Source organism: Bos javanicus, chromosome 20 (assembly GCF_032452875.1).
Source record: "Bos javanicus breed banteng chromosome 20, ARS-OSU_banteng_1.0, whole genome shotgun sequence".
NCBI lineage: Eukaryota > Metazoa > Chordata > Mammalia > Artiodactyla > Bovidae > Bos > Bos javanicus.
The window spans coordinates 69,970,057-69,979,439 of NC_083887.1; the positions used below are offsets into that span (position 1 = coordinate 69,970,057).

At 46.0% G+C, this 9,383-nt stretch overlaps 1 non-coding gene across 1 annotated transcript; it reads left to right on the forward strand.

Moving 5' to 3' along the window:
- The first annotated feature begins 2,564 nt into the window (after nucleotides 1-2,564).
- TRNAW-CCA (transfer RNA tryptophan (anticodon CCA)) lies at nucleotides 2,565-2,636 on the forward strand. Its single transcript has one exon. It is a non-coding gene; the product is annotated as a tRNA-Trp (tRNA).
- The last annotated feature ends 6,747 nt before the right edge of the window (nucleotides 2,637-9,383 follow it).

Consider the following 9,383-nt stretch of genomic DNA (forward strand, 5'->3'; position numbering starts at 1 on the left):
ACCATTCAATATCACAATAATCCAAGTCTATGCCCCAACCAGTAACGCTGAAGAAGCTGAAGTTGAACGGTTCTATGAAGACCTACAAGACCTTTTAGAACTAACACTCAAAAAAGATGTCCTTTTCATTATAGGGGACTGGAATGCAAAAGTAGGAAGTCAAGAAACACCTGGAGTAACAGGCAAATTTGGCCTTGGAACACGGAATGAAGCAAGGCAAAGACTAATAGAGTTTTGCCAAGAAAATGCACTGGTCATAGCAAACACCCTCTTCCAACAACACAAGAGAAGACTCTACACATGGACGTCACCAGATGGTCAACACCAAAATCAGATTGATTATATTCTTTGCAGCCAAAGATGGAGAAGCTCTATACAGTCAGCAAAAACAAGAACAGGAGCTGACTGTGGTTCAGATCATGAACTCATTGCCAAGTTCAGACTGAAATTAAAGAAAGTAGGGAAAACCACTAGACCATTCAGGTATGACCTAAATCAAATCCCTTATGATTATACAGTGGAAGTGAGAAATAGATTTAAGGGACTAGATCTGATAGATAGAGTGCCTGATGAACTATGGAAGGAGGTTCGTGGCACTGTACAGGAGACAGGAATCAAGACCATCCCCATGGAAAAGAAATGCAAAAAGCAAAATGGCCGTCTGGGGAGGCCTTACAAATAGCTGTGAAAAGAAGAGAAGTGAAAAGCAAAGGAGAAAAGGAAAGATACAAACATCTGAATGCAGAGTTCCAAAGAATAGCAAGAAGAGATAAGAAAGCTTTCTTCAGCGATCAATGCAAAGAAATAGAGGAAAACCACAGAATGGGAAAGACTAGAGATCGCATCAAGAAAATCAGAGATACCAAGGGAACATTTCATGCAAAGATAGGCTCGATAAAGGACAGAAATGGTATGGACCTAACAGAAGGAGAAGACACTAAGAAGAGATGGCAAGAATACACAGAAGAACTGTACAAAACAGATCTTCAGGACCCAGATAATCACGATGGTGTGATCACTGACCTAGAGCCAGACATCCTGGAATGTGAAGTCAGGTGGGCCTTAGAAAGCATCACTACAAACAAAGCTAGTGGAGGTGATGGAATTCCAGTTGAGCTATTCCAAATCCTGAAAGATGATGCTGTGAAAGTGCTGCACTCAATATGCCAGCAAATTTGGAAAACTCAGCAGTGGCCACGGGACTGGAAAAGGTCAGTTTTCATTCCAATCCCAAAGAAAGGCCATGCCAAAGAATGCTCAAACTACGGCACAATTGCACTCATCTCACACGCTAGTAAAGTAATGTTCAAAATTCTCCAAGCCAGGTTTCAGCAATATGTGAACCGTGAACTTCCAGTTGTTCAAGCTGGTTTTAGAAAAGGCAGAGGAACCAGAGACCAAATTGCCAACATCCACTGGATCATCGAAAAAGCAAGAGAGTTCCAGAAAAACATCTATTTCTGTTTTATTGACTATGCCAAAGCCTTTGACTGTGTGGATCACAGTAAACTGTGGAAAATTCTGAAAGAGATGGGAATACCAGAACACCTGACCTGCCTCTTGAGAAATTTGTATGCAGGTCAAGAAGCAACAGTTAGAACTGGACATGGAACAACAGACTGGTTCCAAATAGGAAAAGGAGTGCGTCAAGGCTGTATATTGTCACCCTGCTTATTTAACTTATATGCAGAGTATATCATGAGAAATGCTGGGCTAGAAGAAGCACAAGCTGGAATCAAGATTGCCAGGAGAAATATCAATAACCTCAGATATGCAGATGACACCACCCTTATGGCAGAAAATGTAGAGGAACTAAAAAGCCTCTTAATGAAGGTGAAAGAGGAGAGTGAAAAAGTTGGCTTAAAACTCAACACTCAGAAAACGAAGATCATGGCATCCAGTCCCATCACTTCATGGGAAATAGATGGGGAAACAGTGGAAATAGTGTCAGACTTTATTTTTGGGGCTCCAAAATCACTGCAGATGGTGATTGCAGCCAGGAAATTAAAAGACGCTTACTCCTTGGAAGGAAAGTTATGACCAACCTAGATAGCATATTGAAAAGCAGAGACATTACTTTGCCAACAAAGGTCCGTCTAGTCAAGTCTATGGTTTTTCGAGTGGTCATGTATGCATGTGAGAGTTGGACTGTGAAGAAAGCTGAGCCAAAGAATTGATGCCTTTGAACTGTGGTGTTGGAGAAGACTCTTGAGAGTCCCTTGGACTTCAAGGAGATCCAACCAGTCCATTCTGAAGGAGATCAACCCTGGGATTTCTCTGGAAGGAATGATGCTAAAGCTGGAACTCCAGTACTTTGGCCACCTCATGTGAAGAGTTGACTCATTGGAGAAGACTCTGATGCTGGGAGGGATTGGGGGCAGGAGGAGAAGGGGACGACAGAGGATGAGATGGCTGGATGGCATCACTGACTCGATGGACATGAGTCTGAGTGAACTCCGGGAGTTGGTGATGGACAGGGAGGCCTGGCGTGCTGAGATTCATGGGGTCACAGAGAGTCAGACACGACTGAATGACTGAACTGAACTGAACTCTATAAAAAGGCTTCCCTGGTGGCTCAGAGGTTAAAGCGCCTGCCTCCAATGCGGGAGACCCGGGTTCGATCCCTGGGTTGGGAAGATCCCCTGGAGAAGGAAATGGCAACCCACTCCAGTATTCTTACCTGGAGAATCCCATGGACAGAGGAGTCTGGTAGGCTACAGTCCATAGGGTCGCAAAGAGTCAGACACGACTGAGTGACTTCCTTTTCTTTCTCTATAAAAAATACCCAGAGTGCAGTCTGAGTTTGACTTCTATCAAAATAAACTGAATTATAAGAGAAAAGCATCTTGGTTTCCATTTACTGATTTATACTGACTTACACACGACTTGGTTAATACACTGTCATCTTTGGTCTCTTGGGCAAAGATAGTACAACTTTCACACGTTGTTCCTACCCTCTCTTTCATTGAAAACCCACGTTTTTTCCTACAAATCTGTTAAAATGCATATTGTTAGAAAATGATTGTTGACTTTGCAAAATTTTCCATCCCTCATTTCATTCCATTTATTAATTTACTCCTCAGCAATCATCTGTTAAATCTGTTGGATTTTCTGTTCCATCAGGAGAAAAGCATAGAGCTCCATGGTTTCTTTCATAACATTGTGAAACTGAAGCCAGGTCCCAAGTGGACACCCATGATGTCACGTGCTCCGGCCCCAAGTTCCTGAGGTCAGCCACAGGCAGGAACAGGACGATCCTGGTAAGCATTCTGCCATCAGCTATGCCGTCAGTTCTATACTTCTCTCTAGAATGTTCTAGGGGAACAGGAGGGCGGTAGAGGAGGTGAGAATCAGGAAGGCCCCCTCTGACGATGTGTGCCCTGGGCCCTAGTGGCCGACTGCATTCAGGCTCTGTGTGGTCGAAATACACGGCTGCTGGAAGAGAACCCATTCCAGCCTGCCTGCTAGAGCAGACAGTGGTTTCATAAAGGCTGTGAGCAGCCCCAGTGTCTCCAGGACAAGCAAGAACCAGGCAAAGGTCCAAGCACAGCACAGTTCACCCGGTGGGCTATGTTCTTCTAGTGTCAGACCTCTGCTGCTGCCTCACCACCCCTGAACTGGATGCAGGGGGCTCCGTGGACCATTCCAGGAGAACCAGATGTGGGGCCTTTGTCTTCCCAGCCCTTCTTGCATGCAACTGGGCATCAGCACATGGGGCTCCCTCTAGGTGCACAGGAGTCTAAGAAACAAGGGTCTTTCCCCTCTATTAAATGCAGGTCTAACAGACTCATGATGTGGAAAGGTACCGAAATGTGGAAGGAACGTTCAAACAATTTTTGGGCCGCCACCAGAAGCACCGAAGAACTGATGCTTTTGAACTGTGGTGCTGGAGAAGACTCTTGAGAGTCCCTTGGACAGCAAGGAGATCCAACCAGTCCATCCTAAAGGAGATCAACCCTGAATATTCATTGGAAGGACTGATGCTGAAGCTGAAATTCCAATACTTTGGCCACCTGATGCAAAGAACTGACTCACTGGAAAAGACCCTGATGCTGGGAAAGACTGAAGGCAGGAGGAGAAGGGGACGACAGAAGATGAGATGGTTGGATGGCATCACCAACTCGATGGACATGAGTGTGAGCAAACTGCAGGAGTTAGTGAAGGACAGGGAAGCCTGGTGCGCTGTAGTCCATGGGGTCACAAAGAGCCAGCCACGACTGAGCGACAGAACAGCAACAGCAGCCAGGAACATGTATCCAAGATGAACCTCTCTTCTTTCAGGAGCTGAGTTACTCGACTGACCATTATTATCCGGAATTTACAATCAAAAAGAAGCAAGATACCGTCTTTTGAATGTTCTTAAGATACATAATGTATTACTTAAGAAAGTAATGTGTAGATTGAGTCTTTGTAAGATTTCATCTCCGAATTATCAACCACACACATGGGCAGTGGCTATCTGTAGGGAAGGACCATAAAATTTGGACTCTCCTCAAATAAAATTCTTATAGGTTTTTTCAGAAATAGCCAAGGACTGTTGGTACAGGCAGCAACCACAGAGCAAAGCAGGGAAGAATATATGTCCAGGACGCAATTATCTTTTCCAGACATTGAGATGACTGTTATCACCTTGAAAACCTGATGTGTGAAATGTAATTATTTTAAGTTTCTTGGGGCTGGGAAAATATACAGCTGTAACTCACCACCCCATGCTTTCCAAATACACCTTTCTCTCTCCCCTTCAGGATTTTGGTAGAGATGTTACAGATTCTAAAGCTTATCCAAGATACTCAAATTGGGCACAGGGAATCTGCGTGAATCCCTGAAAGCTCGCCAAGGCTGCAGATCAAGGAGGCAGCATCGCCTGCTCCGGTGGGGCGGGCGCTGGTCTGCAGGGTGGGCCCTCGTCTCCATCCCCCGGCCCCTGAGACGGCGCTGCTGTCGAAGGAGTTCACAGGGCGACAAGCGGCCCAGACAGTTCCAACTTGGTTGACATGCTGCCCAAGACCTCAGATCACAGGAGGAGGCTTGAATAATCACCAACACAAAACCCAAGACTTCATGAATTTCATTTCTCACTGGTTATGGACAGAAAATGCTCACCTTGCTTTTAAAATGTCCACATCATTAGATAAAGTACACAGAAAGTGGGGAATAATAACTGAGAGAATAGACTGATATGGAATTTACGCTTAATAAAACTTGCCCAGTTTTCTCCCAGTCTCAGCAGTAAAGTAGTTGAGAAGTGAGGTGAGTCCTAAAGAGAATCATTGCTGAGGGTTCCCCCCGCTTTTTAGGTTTTAAAAGGTTTTTTTTTTTTTTTTAATTTTATTTTTTATTGAAGTATGACTTGCCTAGTGGCTCAGATGGTAAAGCATCTGCCTACAATGTGGGAGACCCGGGTTCAGTCCCTGGGTCTGGAAGATCCCCTGGAGAAGGAAATGGCAACCCACTCCAGTATTCTTGCCTGGAAAATCCCATGGACAGTGGAACCTGGTAGGCTACAGTCCGTGGGGTTGCAGAGTCGGACAAGACTGAGCAACTTCACTTTCACTTTCATAATTTATTTACAATGTTGTATTCATTTCAGATGTATAGCAAAGTAATTACATACGTACATATATAGACATGTATAAAATAAGGTGCACTTAAAGACAAAAGCCTCAAAAACTTATATATGTTTTTATGTGTGTTTATACATGGGTTTTGGAGAAGGCAATGGCACCCCACTCCAGTACTCTTGCCTGGAAAATCCCATGGACGGAGGAGCCTGGTAGGCTGCAATCCATGGGGTTGCTAAGTTGGACACGACTGAGCAACTTCACTTTCACTTTTCATTTTCATGCATTGGAGAAGGAAATGGCAACCCACTCCAGTGTTCTTGCCTGGAGAATCCCAGGGACGGGGGAGCCTGGTGGGCTGCCGTCTATGGGATCGCACAGAGTCGGACACGACTGAAGCGACTTAGCAGCAACATACATGGCTTTATATATGTTTTTGAGGCTATTGTCTTTAAATGCACCTTATTATGAGTGGCTTGTGTTTAATCATGGATTTCTTTAAAGCCACAGCCATGTTTTACTGCCTATTTTTAATTATCCTTCTTAATTCAGTCCTCTTTGCTCCTTGAAGAAGTGGATCTTTCACCAAAAGGGCTAAACCAAGAGTAAAGGGGCCTCTGGCTCTGACAAGGGAGTATAAATTTACACGTGTGTTTAACTGTAGTCAAATAGAATTTAATTATAAATAAACACACATAATTCCTTTCAACATTTCCAGATGACCTCATCGCCCCTTTTCCTATCAGAAATAAACTGAAACCGATTAGATGACTAAGAACAGGAACACTTGGAAGGGCTGGCTCTGAGCATTTTCACGAAATGCTCACGTTTGGCAGCCCAAGCTGACCCACCCAATGATCTGCATGACAGTAATTATACGATAAGGACACATTTTTCTCTGTTCGTGTGATATGGAGGATCTAACACCGCAGAGTGTGTCGTGTCTACAACGGCGATCGGAAACTTTGCAAACACAGTCGTTTCTGCAGGTTTTATAAATGCCTTATCACTCATCTATCTGAATATTGTCCCTATAAAGCCAGGAGCTAACGTGGCACAATCTTTATAGCCTCCTTTTTCTTCCATAATTTTTCATCCTAAAGTTCAGTGACGGCTGCTCTTTCTGAGGAGCGGGAGCATCGCTAAGCTGCTAAGCCCATCTTCCCAGCCAGCAGGCAGAACACAGCCAGAGCCACGCAAACACCCCCGTACCTGGAGGTGATGTGGGGAGCAGCGGGGCTCCGCTCGCACACCTGCACCCGTGGAAGGCCTCCTCCAGCTCCTGGCCCACTCTGATTGGCCTGCCTCCGGCTCTCGCCCCGCTCTGATTGGCCCGCAGTGACGTCACGGGGCCCGCACGCCAGCGCTTCGGGCCAGCTCCGTGCCCCACGGGGTGGCTGCGATGCGCGCCTCATTAGTCTCGCAGAGTCTAGCCGGTACCGAGGTGAAGGTGAGAAAAGATGACAGGGCTTGCACACAAAATGAGCAGCTATTAATCCCTCCGCTCTAGGAAGCCCACCTGCACGGTGGTGTAGACTCTCCAGGGACCCCCAGAGACTACTTCTGCCAGCTTGAAGTGGGGCGGTGGGGGTGGGGAGGCTTTTCCTCAGGTTGATCTGCACGCCCCCTCCACCCCGTGGAATTGAGAGGTGCCAGGGACCTCCTTCAGGGTTATTTATCAGTAGTGTTTCCTCCTTATTTACACGGAGCTTGACCACACTGGTTCTGCTAACCCGAGTTCGAAAGTATTCAGCCTCTAGAACGTATACTGGAGGGAATGTTCAATTTTCTACTAGGAACTGGTGCAGAAGTCACTGTCCTCTAGCATCATTCCGACAAGGTTTGATTTCTTCCGATGTAGTCTGAATTCATGGCATCCAACTGTGTCTGAGAAACCCATGTGGCTGTCTTCCTAATTTTGTTCAACACACGTTTATCAACCACCTGCTACACAGCAGACACTCTACCAGGAATCAAAGTAAGAACATGATTAGAATAACGAGCCAAGGAAGCAGCCATTTGACAAAGAAAAGCTCAGATCCTGAAACAAGACAGCCTGGGCCCAGCACACGTGCAGCACTGACCCTGCGTCAGGCAGCTCCACACAGCTGTATACACGTTACCCCTTTTTATACTCACGGAATTCTGCGGAGCAGTATATCAGTTAGCACTGGCTAGGTTTTGCTGAAGTAGCAAGCATTCTCTCGTCAGAGGCTTATAGCTATGTTTGCTTCTTGTCATTGCAATGATTTGGGGGGGTCTGCCGAGCTTCCTAGGGCAGCTCCCTCCATGAACTGGTCCAGCTGCAGCCAGATTAGTCTTCAGGCATCTTTCTGTTCACACATCCCCCATAGAGTCCAGGGCAAGGGGCTATCAGGATAGAAAATGGAGCTGCTGCTGCTAAGTCGCTTCAGTCGTGTCCAACTCTGTGCGACCCCATAGACGGCAGCCCACCAGGCTCCCCCGTCCCTGGGATTCTCCAGGCAAGAACACTGGAGTGGGTAAAAACGGAGCACAGGCTATTAAATGTTTCTCTGGAAGAGACCCAGATCACTCTCACCCGCATTTTATTTGCCAAAGAAGTCATGTGAAGATGACTGTCTTCCAGGTATTTGAGGAAGTGCATCCTCATGTCCATGCCCACAAGGACAGGAGAACTCTCCTTTGTGCCCACCTGCAGCCATGCAGATTCCGCGGGTGAATGACTCACATGCAGTTTATTGAGGAATACAGTGCAGTTCAGACAGGTTATGCAATCAGCGGTCATTGTGCTGAATTTGACCCAGGCAGCCCCTCTGTGGAATTGAGCCCTTAACCACCACTACAGCTGCTCTATTATAATCTGCCATTACATCAGAACCCAAGGAGCGGGGTAAAACCCAGGGAGCTCAGGGAGTGGTGCCTAGAGTTTCACTAGACTCCAGCCAGGTCTGGGAGTTGGACAGGGATGTCCTCCAAGGCAGCAGAGGAGGGGATCAAGGAGATGCAGGAAGGTTGTTAGGTCCTTACCATTTCAGTCCTTTATTGTGCCCATCCTTGCATGAAATGTTCCCTTGATATCTCCAGTTTTCTTGAAGAGATCTCTAGCGGAAATCAAGATTACCAGGAGAAACATCAACAACCTCAGATGTGCAGGTGATACCACTCTAATGACAGAAAGCAGTGAGGGACAAAGAGCATCTTGATGAGAGTGAAAGAGGAGAGTAAAAAATGTTGGCTGAAAACTCAACATTCAAAAAACTAAGATCACAGCATCTGGTCCCATCACTTCATGGCAAGTAGAAGAGGAAAAAGTAGAAGCAGTGAGAGATTTTCTATTTTGGGGCTCCAAAATCACTGCAGATGGTAACTGCAGCCATAAAATTAAAAGACACTTGCTCCTTGGAAGAAAAGCTATGACAAACCTAGACAGCGTATTGAAAAGCAGAGACATCACTTTGCCCACAAAGGACTGTATAGTCAAAGCTATGATTTTTCCAGTAGTCACATACAGATGTGAGAGTTGGACTTTAAAGAAGGCTGAGCTCCAAAGAATTGATGCTTCCAAATTGTGATGCTGGGGAAGACTCTTGAGAGTCCCTTGGACTCCAAGGAGTCCAGTCAATCCTAAAGGAAATCAACCATAAATATTCATTGGAAGGACTGACGCTGAAGCTGCAATCCTTTGGCCACCTGATGTAAAGAGCCGACTCATTGGAAAAGACCCTGATGCTGGGAGAGATTGAGGGCAGGAGAAGAAAAGGGTGACAGAGGATGAGATGGTTGGATAGCATCATCGACTCAATGGACATGAATTTGAGCAAAGTACAGGGAGGCCTGGCG